The following is a 13,222-nucleotide window of genomic DNA, read 5'->3' as shown; positions in this document are numbered from 1 at the left end:
ATACGCCCTTTTTGGCCAAGTGCATCATTGTGGACGTTCTGCCTCTTTTCCTATGCTTTCAATGCAATTCCAGTCTACCTCCTGAAATCGGTTTCCTGCAATTCTGCCCCGCTTTCAAGTCCTCTTGGCAGCCTTACTTCAGTCTATTTTTGGACGATAGCTGTCATTTATAACTCTGCAGGTTTGTGAATTACAGTGCCCCTGAGCTCCCTTCTTCAACTCGCTTTCTTTTGAGCTGGCCGCAACACCGCAGGATGGCTTCAGGCTCTAATCTGGTTCCGGTACGGCACACTGAGCCTTTGGTTATTTCCTCTTCCTGGTGGGAAATGAGAGTTAAATTTGCCCGTCCAGACACCTCCAGCTAGCCTCTCATTGGTTCTCGCTATTCCTGTTCATCTTCCGCAGAAATTGCAAACTGGGCCAAACAGGAGGTTAAAGGCGCTGACTCTCCAAGTGGGGAGAGTGTTAGTAAAGTGTCTGGAATGTTGCACCCGAGTACCAGGGGAGGAAAACTGAGACAAATTTGAACACGTCTCCCGTTCACATGGTTGATCATACTCTGGGTTCCACATGCATGTTTTAGCTGAAGGAAGAATACATTCAACCTGGAGAGTTGAGACCCGTGTAATGGGTACCATGCAATATGACTTCAAAGGGTCTTCATTTGCTCACCGAACCTCTCCAATCCTATCACTGCTGCGTTTATACTGCTGTACACACGCTTGATTCTCTTTTGGAGACATAGCAATCCATAGGTTTTAAGATACTTACTAGTCAGGTACATTTTTAGGCGTTTAATATGGGGTGTTGAGTCCATTTCGTTGAGCAAGGAGTAGCTCTTGTCTATTCCATATTTGGCTTAAGGAACTTTATCTGTGCTCATTTCAATCTCTGGTTTTATGCAGCACCCCAACTCACCTTTCCCCTTAAGCAAGCATAAGTTGTTTTTCTAAATTTGAGACCCTGTTCTGTTTTGGAATGCAGTTCCTGTGTAGCCAAGTTTACATTCCGTGTATTAGTGATATCTTATGATGTTTCTTTTTCTGTGTGACTTATTTCAGTTAGAATCATCGTACCTGAATCCACTCATTATGCTGCTACGGGCCTGATGACATAGATTTCATTGCTGAGTGATACTGCATTGTACGTAAGTACCACAAGTTCTTTATCCATTTTTCACTTTCTGTGATATTGAACTTGTACGATAAACGAGGTTCTTGTAAACGGAGGCGTCCCAAACTTAGGGGTGGCTGTGTCTTTTTGATTTTAATTTCCCTAAGCTATAGGACCATAAGTGGAAGTGCCCTAGGCTCTGTTGCTTTGTTTTTTAGATGTTTCAGGAAACACCATACACTTCTCCTGAGTGTCTGTTGGCAATTTACATCCCGCCCATCAGCATAACAAGGCTCCCAGTTCTCCATGGCCTGTCCTGCCTTTCTGGATTTTACACTTTTTTCAGATGGCCCTTTTGACCGGGGGGAAGTGAGACTTCATTGTAGTGCAGATTTCCTTTGCAAGTTTGCTTGGTTGGCCAAAAAGGGCGTATGCGTTTTTTCCTGAATATATTCAGGAAAAAACGCATACGCCCTTTTTGGCCAAGTGCATCATTGTGGACGTTCTGCCTCTTTTCCTATGCTTTCAATGCAATTCCAGTCTACCTCCTGAAATCGGTTTCCTGCAATTCTGCCCCGCTTTCAAGTCCTCTTGGCAGCCTTACTTCAGTCTATTTTTGGACGATAGCTGTCATTTATAACTCTGCAGGTTTGTGAATTACAGTGCCCCTGAGCTCCTTTCTTCAACTCGCTTTCTTGTGACCTGGCCGCAACACCGCAGGATGTCTTCAGGCCCTAATCTGGTTCTGGCACGGCACGCTGAGCCTTTGGTTAATTCCTCTTCCTGGTGGGAAATGAGAGTTAAATTTCCCATCCAGACACCTCCAGCTAGTCTCTCATTGGTTCTCGCTATTCCTGTTCATCTTCCACAGAAATTGCAAACTGGGCCAAACAGGAGGTTAAAGGGACTGACTCTCCAAGTGGGGAGAGTGTTAGTAAAGCGTCTGGAATGTTGCACCCGAGTACCAGGGGAGGAAAACTGAGACATATTTGAACACGTCTCCCGTTCACATGGTTGATCATACTTGGGTTCCACATGCATGTTTTAGCTGAAGGAAGAATACGTTAAACCTGGAGAGTTAAGACCCGTGTAATGGGTACCATGCAATATGACTTCAAAGGGTCTTCATTTGCTCACCGAACCTCTCCAATCCTATCACTGCTGCGTTTATGCCCCTGTACACACGCTTGATTCTCTTTTGGAGACATAGCAATCCATAGGTTTTAAGATACTTACTAGTCAGGTACATTCTTAGGCGTTTAATATGGGGTGTTGAGTCCATTTCGTTGAGCAAGGAGTAGCTCTTGTCTATTCCTTATTTGGCTTAAGGAACTTTATCTGTGCTCATTTCAATCTCTGGTTTTATGCAGCACCCCAACTCACCTTTCCCCTTAAGCAAGCATAAGTTGGTTTTCTAAATTTGAGACCCTGTTCTGTTCTGTAATTCAGTTCCTGTGTAGCCAAGTTTACATTCCGTGTATTACTGATATCTTATGATGTTTCTTTTTCTGTGTGACTTATTTCAGTTAGAATCATCATACCTGAATCCACTCATTGTGCTGCTAAGGGCCTTGTGACACAGATTTCATTTCTGAGTGATATTGCTTTGTAAGTAAATACCACAACTTCTTTATCCATTTTTCACTTTCTGCGATGTTGAACTTGTACTGTAAACGAGGTTCTTGAAAACAGAGTCGTCCCAAACTTTGGGGTGGCTGTGTCTTTTTTATTTTAATTTCCCTAAGCTATAGGACCATAAGTGGCAGTGCCCTAGGCTCTGTTGCTTTGTTTTTTAGATGTTTCAGGAAACACCATACACTTCTCCCGAGTGTCTGTTGGCAATTTACATCCCGCCCATCAGCATAACAAGGCTCCCAGTTCTCCATGGCCTGTCCTGCCTTTCTGGATTTTACACTTTTTTCAGATGGCCCTTTTGACCGGGGGGAAGTGAGACTTCATTGTAGTGCAGATTTCCTTTGCAAGCTTGCTTGGTTGGCCAAAAAGGGCGTATGCGTTTTTTCCTGAATATATTCAGGAAAAAACGCATACGCCCTTTTTGGCCAAGTGCATCATTGTGGACGTTCTGCCTCTTTTCCTATGCTTTCAATGCAATTTCAGTCTACCTCCTGAAATCGGTTTCCTGCAATTCTGCCCCGCTTTCAAGTCCTCTTGGCAGCCTTACTTCAGTCTATTTTTGGACGATAGCTGTCATTTATAACTCTGCAGGTTTGTGAATTACAGTGCCCCTGAGCTCCTTTCTTCAACTCGCTTTCTTGTGACCTGGCCGCAACACCGCAGGATGGCTTCAGGCCCTAATCTGGTTCCGGCCCGGCATGCTGAGCCTTTGGTTAATTCCTCTTCCTGGTGGGAAATGAGAGTTAAATTTGCCCGTCCAGACACCTCCAGCTAGCCTCTCATTGGTTCTCGCTATTCCTGTTCATCTTCCGCAGAAATTGCAAACTGGGCCAAACAGGAGGTTAAACGGACTGACTCTCCAAGTGGGGAGAGTGTTAGTAAAGCGTCTGGAATGTTGCACCCGAGTACCAGGGGAGGAAAACTGAGACATATTTGAACACGTCTCCCGATCACATGGTTGATCATACTCTAGGTTCCACATGCATGTTTTAGCTGAAGGAAGAATACCTGAAACCTGGGTAGTTGAAACCCTTGGAATGGGTACCATGCAATATGACTTCAAAGGGTCTTCATTTGCTCACCGAACCTCTCCAATCCTATCACTGCTGCGTTTATGCCCCTGTACACATGCTTGATTCTCTTTCGGAGACATAGCAATCCATAGGTTTTAAGATACTTACAAGTCAGGTACATTCTTAGGCGTTTAATATGCGGTGTTGAGTCCATTTCGTTGAGCAAGGAGTAGCTCTTGTCTATTCCATATTTGGCTTAAGGAACTTTATCTGTGCTCATTTCAATCTCTGGTTTTATGCAGCACCCCAACTCACCTTTACCCTTAAGCAAGCATAAGTTGTTTTTCTAAATTTGAGACCCTGTTCTGTTCTGTAATTCAGTTCCTGTGTAGCCAAGTTTACATTCCGTGTATTACTGATATCTTATGATGTTTCTTTTTCTGTGTGACTTATTTCAGTTAGAATCATCATACCTGAATCCACTCATTGTGCTGCTAAGGGCCTGATGACATAGATTTCATTGCTGAGTGATATTGCTTTGTAAGTGAATACCACAACTTCTTTATCCATTTTTCACTTTCTGTGATGTTGAACTTGTACTGTAAACGAGGTTCTTGTAAACAGAGCCGTTCCAAACATTGGGGTGGCGGTGTCTTTTTGATTTTAATTTCCCTAAGCTATAGGACCATAAGTGGAAGTGCCCTAGGCTCTGTTGCTTTGTTTTTTAGATGTTTCAGGAAACTACATACACTTCTCCCGAGTGTCTGTTGGCAATTTACATCCCGCCCTTCAGCATAACAAGGCTCCCAGTTCTCAATGGCCTGTTGCCTTTCTGGATTTTACACTTTTTTCAGATGGCCCTTTTGACCGGGGGGAAGTGAGACTTCATTGTAGTGCAGATTTCCTTTGCAAGCTTGCTTGGTTGGCCAAAAAGGGCGTATGCGTTTTTTCCTGAATATATTCAGGAAAAAACGCATACGCCCTTTTTGGCCAAGTGCATCATTGTGGACGTTCTGCCTCTTTTCCTATGCTTTCAATGCAATTCCAGTCTACCTCCTGAAATCGGTTTCCTGCAATTCTGCCCCGCTTTCAAGTCCTCTTGGCAGCCTTACTTCAGTCTATTTTTGGACGATAGCTGTCATTTATAACTCTGCAGGTTTGTGAATTACAGTGCCCCTGAGCTCCTTTCTTCAACTCGCTTTCTTGTGACCTGGCCGCAACACCGCAGGATGGCTTCAGGCCCTAATCTGGTTCCGGCACGGCACGCTGAGCCTTTGGTTATTTCCTCTTCCTGGTGGGAAATGAGAGTTAAATTTGCCCGTCCAGACACCTCCAGCTAGTCTCTCATTGGTTCTCGCTATTCCTGTTCATCTTCCGCAGAAATTGCAAACTGGGCCAAACAGGAGGTTAAAGGCGCTGACTCTCCAAGTGGGGAGAGTGTTAGTAAAGCGTCTGGAATGTTGCACCCGAGTACCAGGGGAGGAAAACTGAGACATATTTGAACACGTCTCCCGTTCACATGGTTGATCATACTTGGGTTCCACATGCATGTTTTAGCTGAAGGAAGAATACCTTAAACCTGGAGAGTTGAGACCCGTGTAATGGGTACCATGCAATATGACTTCAAAGGGTCTTCATTTGCTCACCGAACCTCTCCAATCCTATCACTGCTGCGTTTATGCCCCTGTACACATGCTTGATTCTCTTTCAGAGACATAGCAATCCATAGGTTTTAAGATACTTACTAGTCAGGTACATTCTTAGGCGTTTAATATGCGGTGTTGAGTCCATTTCGTTGAGCAAGGAGTAGCTCTTGTCTATTCCATATTTGGCTTAAGGAACTTTATCTGTGCTCATTTCAATCTCTGGTTTTATGCAGCACCCCAACTCACCTTTCCCCTTAAGCAAGCATAAGTTGGTTTTCTAAATTTGAGAACCTGTTCTGTTTTGGAATTCAGTTCCTGTGTAGCCACGTTTACATTCCGTGTATTAGTGATATCTTATGATGTTTCTTTTTCTGTGTGACTTATTTCAGTTAGAATCATCGTACCTGAATCTACTCATTATGCTGCTACGGGCCTGATGACATAGATTTCATTGCTGAGTGATACTGCATTGTACGTAAGTACCACAAGTTCTTTATCCATTTTTCACTTTCTGCGATGTTGAACTTGTACTGTAAACGAGGTTCTTGTAAACAGAGGCGTCCCAAACTTTGGGGTGGCTGTGTCTTTTTGATTTTAATTTCCCTAAGCTATAGGACCATAAGTGGAAGTGCCCTAGGCTCTGTTGCGTTGTTTTTTAGATGTTTCAGGAAACACCATACACTTCTCCCGAGTGTCTGTTGGCAATTTACATCCCGCCCATCAGCATAACAAGGCTCCCAGTTCTCCATGGCCTGTTGCCTTTCTGGATTTTACACTTTTTTCAGATGGCCCTTTTGACCGGGGGGAAGTGAGACTTCATTGTAGTGCAGATTTCCTTTGCAAGCTTGCTTGGTTGGCCAAAAAGGGCGTATGCGTTTTTTCCTGAATTCAGGAAAAAACGCATACGCCCTTTTTGGCCAAGTGCATCATTGTGGACGTTCTGCCTCTTTTCCTATGCTTTCAGTGCAATTCCAGTCTACCTCCTGAAATCGGTTTCCTGCAATTCTGCCCCGCTTTCAAGTCCTCTTGGCAGCCTTACTTCAGTCTATTTTTGGACGATAGCTGTCATTTATAACTCTGCAGGTTTGTGAATTACAGTGCCCCTGAGCTCCTTTCTTCAACTCGCTTTCTTGTGACCTGGCCGCAACACCGCAGGATGGCTTCAGGCCCTAATCTGGTTCCGGCACGGCACGCTGAGCCTTTGGTTAATTCCTCTTCCTGGTGGGAAATGAGAGTTAAATTTGCCCGTCCAGACACCTCCAGCTAGTCTCTCATTGGTTCTCGCTATTCCTGTTCATCTTCCGCAGAAATTGCAAACTGGGCCAAACAGGAGGTTAAAGACACTGACTCTCCAAGTCGGGAGAGTGTTAGTAAAGCGTCTGGAATGTTGCACCCGAGTACCAGGGTACGAAAACTGAGACATATTTGAACACGTCTCCCGATCACATGGTTGATCATACTCTGGGTTCCACATGCATGTTTTAGCTGAAGGAAGAATACCTAAAACCTGGGTATTTGAAACCCGTGGAATGGGTACCATGCAATATGACTTCAAAGGGTCTTCATTTGCTCACCGAACCTCTCCAATCCTATCACTGCTGCGTTTATGCCCCTGTACACATGCTTGATTCTCTTTCGGAGACATAGCAATCCATAGGTTTTAAGATACTTACTAGTCAGGTACATTCTTAGGCGTTTAATATGCGGTGTTGAGTCCATTTCGTTGAGCAAGGAGTAGCTCTTGTCTATTCCATATTTGGCTTAAGGAACTTTATCTGTGCTCATTTCAATCTCTGGTTTTATGCAGCACCCCAACTCACCTTTCCCCTTAAGCAAGCATAAGTTGGTTTTCTAAATTTGAGAACCTGTTCTGTTTTGGAATTCAGTTCCTGTGTAGCCAAGTTTACATTCCGTGTATTAGTGATATCTTATGATGTTTCTTTTTCTGTGTGACTTATTTCAATTAGAATCATCGTACCTGAATCTACTCATTATGCTGCTATGGGCCTGATGACATAGATTTCATTGCTGAGTGATACTGCATTGTACGTAAGTACCACAAGTTCTTTATCCATTTTTCACTTTCTGCGATGTTGAACTTGTACTGTAAACGAGGTTCTTGTAAACAGAGCCATTCCAAACTTTGGGGTGGCTGTGTCTTTTTGATTTTAATTTCCCTAAGCTATAGGACCATAAGTGGAAGTGCCCTAGGCTCTGTTGCTTTGTTTTTTAGATGTTTCAGGAAACACCATACACTTCTCCCCAGTGGTTGTTGGCAATTTACATCCCGCCCATCAGCATAACAAGGCTCCCAGTTCTCCATGGCCTGTCCTGCCTTTCTGGATTTTACACTTTTTTCAGATGGCCCTTTTGACCGGGGGGAAGTGAGACTTCATTGTAGTGCAGATTTCCTTTGCAAGCTTGCTTGGTTGGCCAAAAAGGGCGTATGCGTTTTTTCCTGAATATATTCAGGAAAAAACGCATACGCCCTTTTTGGCCAAGTGCATCATTGTGGACGTTCTGCCTCTTTTCCTATGCTTTCAATGCAATTCCAGTCTACCTCCTGAAATCGGTTTCCTGCAATTCTGCCCCGCTTTCAAGTCCTCTTGGCAGCCTTACTTCAGTCTATTTTTGGACGATAGCTGTCATTTATAACTCTGCAGGTTTGTGAATTACAGTGCCCCTGAGCTCCTTTCTTCAACTCGCTTTCTTGTGACCTGGCCGCAACACCGCAGGATGGCTTCAGGCCCTAATCTGGCTCCGGCACGGCACGCTGAGCCTTTGGTTAATTCCTCTTCCTGGTGGGAAATGAGAGTTAAATTTGCCCGTCCAGACACCTCCAGCTAGTCTCTCATTGGTTCTCGCTATTCCTGTTCATCTTCCGCAGAAATTGCAAACTGGGCCAAACAGGAGGTTAAAGGGACTGACTCTCCAAGTCGGGAGAGTGTTAGTAAAGCGTCTGGAATGTTGCACCCGAGTACCAGGGTACGAAAACTGAGACATATTTAACACGTCTCCCGATCACATGGTTGATCATACTCTAGGTTCCACATGCATGTTTTAGCTGAAGGAAGAATACCTTAAACCTGGGTAGTTGAAACCCGTGGAATGGGTACCATGCAATATGACTTCAAAGGGTCTTCATTTGCTCACCGAACCTCTCCAATCCTATCACTGCTGCGTTTATGCCCCTGTACACATGCTTGATTCTCTTTTGGAGACATAGCAATCCATAGGTTTTAAGATACTTACTAGTCAGGAACATTCTTAGGCGTTTAATATGGGGTGTTGAGTCCATTTCGTTGAGCAAGGAGTAGCTCTTGTCTATTGCATATTTGGCTTAAGGAACTTTATCTGTGCTCATTTCAATGTTTGGTTTTATGCAGCACCCCAACTCACCTTTCCCCTTAAGCAAGCATAAGTTGGTTTTCTAAATTTGAGACCCTGTTCTGTTCTGTAATTCAGTTCCTGTGTAGCCAAGTTTACATTCCGTGTATTACTGATATCTTATGATGTTTCTTTTTCTGTGTGACTTATTTCAGTTAGAATCATCATACCTGAATCCACTCATTGTGCTGCTAAGGGCCTGATGACACAGATTTCATTGCTGAGTGATATTGCTTTGTAAGTAAATACCACAACTTCTTTATCCATTTTTCACTTTCTGCGATGTTGAACTTGTACTGTAAACGAGGTTCTTGTAAACAGAGCCGTTCCAAACTTTGGGGTGGCTGTGTCTTTTTGATTTTAATTTCCCTAAGCTATAGGACCATAAGTGGAAGTGCCCTAGGCTCTGTTGCTTTGTTTTTTAGATGTTTCAGGAAACACCATACACTTCTCCCGAGTGGTTGTTGGCAATTTACATCCCGCCCATCATCATAACAAGGCTCCCAATTCTCCATGGCCTGTCCTGCCTTTCTGGATTTTACACTTTTTTCAGATGGCCCTTTTGACCGGGGGGAAGTGAGACTTCATTGTAGTACAGATTTCCTTTGCAAGCTTGCTTGTTTGGCCAAAAAGGGCGTATGCGTTTTTTCCTGAATATATTCAGGAAAAAACGCATACGCCCTTTTTGGCCAAGTGCATCATTGTGGACGTTCTGCCTCTTTTCCTATGCTTTCAATGCAATTCCAGTCTACCTCCTGAAATCGGTTTCCTGCAATTCTGCCCCGCTTTCAAGTCCTCTTGGCAGCCTTACTTCAGTCTATTTTTGGACGATAGCTGTCATTTATAACTCTGCAGGTTTGTGAATTACAGTGCCCCTGAGCTCCTTTCTTCAACTCGCTTTCTTGTGACCTGGCCGCAACACCGCAGGATGGCTTCAGGCCCTAATCTGGTTCCGGCACGGCACGCTGAGCCTTTGGTTATTTCCTCTTCCTGGTGGGAAATGAGAGTTAAATTTGCCCGTCCAGACACCTCCAGCTAGTCTCTCATTGGTTCTCACTATTCCTGTTCATCTTCCGCAGAAATTGCAAACTGGGCCAAACAGGAGGTTAAAGGCGCTGACTCTCCAAGTGGGGAGAGTGTTAGTAAAGCGGCTGGAATGTTGCACCCGAGTACCAGGGGAGGAAAACTGAGACATATTTGAACACGTCTCCCGTTCACATGGTTGATCATACTTGGGTTCCACATGCATGTTTTAGCTGAAGGAAGAATACCTTAAGCCTGGAGAGTTAAGACCCGTGTAATGGGTACCATGCAATATGACTTCAAAGGGTCTTCATTTGCTCACCAAACCTCTCCAATCCTATCACTGCTGCGTTTATGCCCCTGTACACATGCTTGATTCTCTTTCGGAGACATAGCAATCCATAGGTTTTAAGATACTTACAAGTCAGGTACATTCTTAGGCGTTTAATATGCGGTGTTGAGTCCATTTCGTTGAGCAAGGAGTAGCTCTTGTCTATTCCATATTTGGCTTAAGGAACTTTATCTGTGCTCATTTCAATCTCTGGTTTTATGCAGCACCCCAACTCACCTTTACCCTTAAGCAAGCATAAGTTGTTTTTCTAAATTTGAGACCCTGTTCTGTTCTGTAATTCAGTTCCTGTGTAGCCAAGTTTACATTCCGTGTATTACTGATATCTTATGATGTTTCTTTTTCTGTGTGACTTATTTCAGTTAGAATCATCATACCTGAATCCACTCATTGTGCTGCTAAGGACCTGATGACATAGATTTCATTGCTGAGTGATATTGCTTTGTAAGTGAATACCACAACTTCTTTATCCATTTTTCACTTTCTGTGATGTTGAACTTGTACTGTAAACGAGGTTCTTGTAAACAGAGCCGTTCCAAACATTGGGGTGGCGGTGTCTTTTTGATTTTAATTTCCCTAAGCTATAGGACCATAAGTGGAAGTGCCCTAGGCTCTGTTGCTTTGTTTTTTAGATGTTTCAGGAAACACCATACACTTCTCCCAAGTGTCTGTTGGCAATTTACATCCCGCCCTTCAGCATAACAAGGCTCCCAGTTCTCAATGGCCTGTTGCCTTTCTGGATTTTACACTTTTTTCAGATGGCCCTTTTGACCGGGGGGAAGTGAGACTTCATTGTAGTGCAGATTTCCTTTGCAAGCTTGCTTGGTTGGCCAAAAAGGGCGTATGCGTTTTTTCCTGAATATATTCAGGAAAAAACGCATACGCCCTTTTTGGCCAAGTGCATCATTGTGGACGTTCTGCCTCTTTTCCTATGCTTTCAATGCAATTCCAGTCTACCTCCTGAAATCGGTTTCCTGCAATTCTGCCCCGCTTTCAAGTCCTCTTGGCAGCCTTACTTCAGTCTATTTTTGGACGATAGCTGTCATTTATAACTCTGCAGGTTTGTGAATTACAGTGCCCCTGAGCTCCTTTCTTCAACTCGCTTTCTGGTGACCTGGCCGCAACACCGCAGGATGGCTTCAGGCCCTAATCTGGTTCCGGCACGGCACGCTGAGCCTTTGGTTAATTCCTCTTCCTGGTGGGAAATGAGAGTTAAATTTGCCCGTCCAGACACCTCCAGCTAGTCTCTCATTGGTTCTCGCTATTCCTGTTCATCTTCCGCAGAAATTGCAAACTGGGCCAAACAGGAGGTTAAAGACACTGACTCTCCAAGTCGGGAGAGTGTTAGTAAAGCGTCTGGAATGTTGCACCCGAGTACCAGGGTACGAAAACTGAGACATATTTGAACACGTCTCCCGATCACATGGTTGATCATACTCTGGGTTCCACATGCATGTTTTAGCTGAAGGAAGAATACCTAAAACCTGGGTATTTGAAACCCGTGGAATGGGTACCATGCAATATGACTTCAAAGGGTCTTCATTTGCTCACCGAACCTCTCCAATCCTATCACTGCTGCGTTTATGCCCCTGTACACATGCTTGATTCTCTTTCAGAGACATAGCAATCCATAGGTTTTAAGATACTTACTAGTCAGGTACATTCTTAGGCGTTTAATATGCGGTGTTGAGTCCATTTCGTTGAGCAAGGAGTAGCTCTTGTCTATTCCATATTTGGCTTAAGGAACTTTATCTGTGCTCATTTCAATCTCTGGTTTTATGCAGCACCCCAACTCACCTTTCCCCTTAAGCAAGCATAAGTTGGTTTTCTAAATTTGAGACCCTGTCCTGTTCTGTAATTCAGTTCCTGTGTAGCCAAGTTTACATTCCGTGTATTACTGATATCTTATGATGTTTCTTTTTCTGTGTGACTTATTTCAGTTAGAATCATCATACCTGAATCCACTCATTGTGCTGCTAAGGGCCTGATGACACAGATTTCATTGCTGAGTGATATTGCTTTGTAAGTAAATACCACAACTTCTTTATCCATTTTTCACTTTCTGCGATGTTGAACTTATACTGTAAACGAGGTTCTTGTAAACAGAGGCGTCCCAAACTTTGGGGTGGCTGTGTCTTTTTGATTTTAATTTCCCTAAGCTATAGGACCATAAGTGGCAGTGCCCTAGGCTCTGTTGCTTTGTTTTTTAGATGTTTCAGGAAACACCATACACTTCTCCCGAGTGTCTGTTGGCAATTTACATCCCGCCCATCAGCATAACAAGGCTCCCAGTTCTCCATGGCCTGTCCTGCCTTTCTGGATTTTACACTTTTTTCAGATGGCCCTTTTGACCGGGGGGAAGTGAGACTTCATTGTAGTGCAGATTTCCTTTGCAAGCTTGCTTGGTTGGCCAAAAAGGGCGTATGCGTTTTTTCCTGAATATATTCAGGAAAAAACGCATACGCCCTTTTTGGCCAAGTGCATCATTGTGGACGTTCTGCCTCTTTTCCTATGCTTTCAATGCAATTCCAGTCTACCTCCTGAAATCGGTTTCCTGCAATTCTGCCCTGCTTTCAAGTCCTCTTGGCAGCCTTACTTCAGTCTATTTTTGGACGATAGCTGTCATTTATAACTCTGCAGGTTTGTGAATTACAGTGCCCCTGAGCTCCTTTCTTCAACTCGCTTTCTTGTGACCTGGCCGCAACACCGCAGGATGGCTTCAGGCCCTAATCTGGTTCCGGCCCGGCATGCTGAGCCTTTGGTTAATTCCTCTTCCTGGTGGGAAATGAGAGTTAAATTTGCCCGTCCAGACACCTCCAGCTAGCCTCTCATTGGTTCTCGCTATTCCTGTTCATCTTCCGCAGAAATTGCAAACTGGGCCAAACAGGAGGTTAAAGGGACTGACTCTCCAAGTGGGGAGAGTGTTAGTAAAGCGTCTGGAATGTTGCACCCGAGTACAAGGGGAGGAAAACTGAGACATATTTGAACACGTCTCCCGATCACATGGTTGATCATACTCTAGGTTCCACATGCATGTTTTAGCTGAAGGAAGAATA

The 13,222-nt window shown here is 44.1% G+C and overlaps 1 long non-coding RNA gene across 18 annotated transcripts in view; it reads left to right on the top strand.

The window, feature by feature from the left end:
- LOC307181410 overlaps positions 1 to 13,222 on the top strand; it is a 1,574,020-nt gene that overhangs the window by 1,305,557 nt on the left and 255,241 nt on the right. Inside the window, exon 1 of one of the 18 annotated variants that reach the window (XR_013826723.1) lies at positions 2,688 to 2,721. The exons of 16 other annotated variants lie outside the window; for them this stretch is intronic. This is a non-coding gene — a long non-coding RNA (uncharacterized lncRNA). Of the gene's footprint in view, positions 1 to 2,687; positions 2,722 to 10,582; positions 10,611 to 13,222 lie in introns of those variants that run through there. One more of the 18 variants, XR_013826724.1, reaches the window with a different exon arrangement.

This window comes from Stenella coeruleoalba (genome assembly GCF_951394435.1).
Source record: "Stenella coeruleoalba genome assembly, contig: scaffold_50, whole genome shotgun sequence".
Classification (NCBI taxonomy): domain Eukaryota; kingdom Metazoa; phylum Chordata; class Mammalia; order Artiodactyla; family Delphinidae; genus Stenella; species Stenella coeruleoalba.
This window is presented reverse-complemented; position numbering and strand designations above follow the sequence as displayed.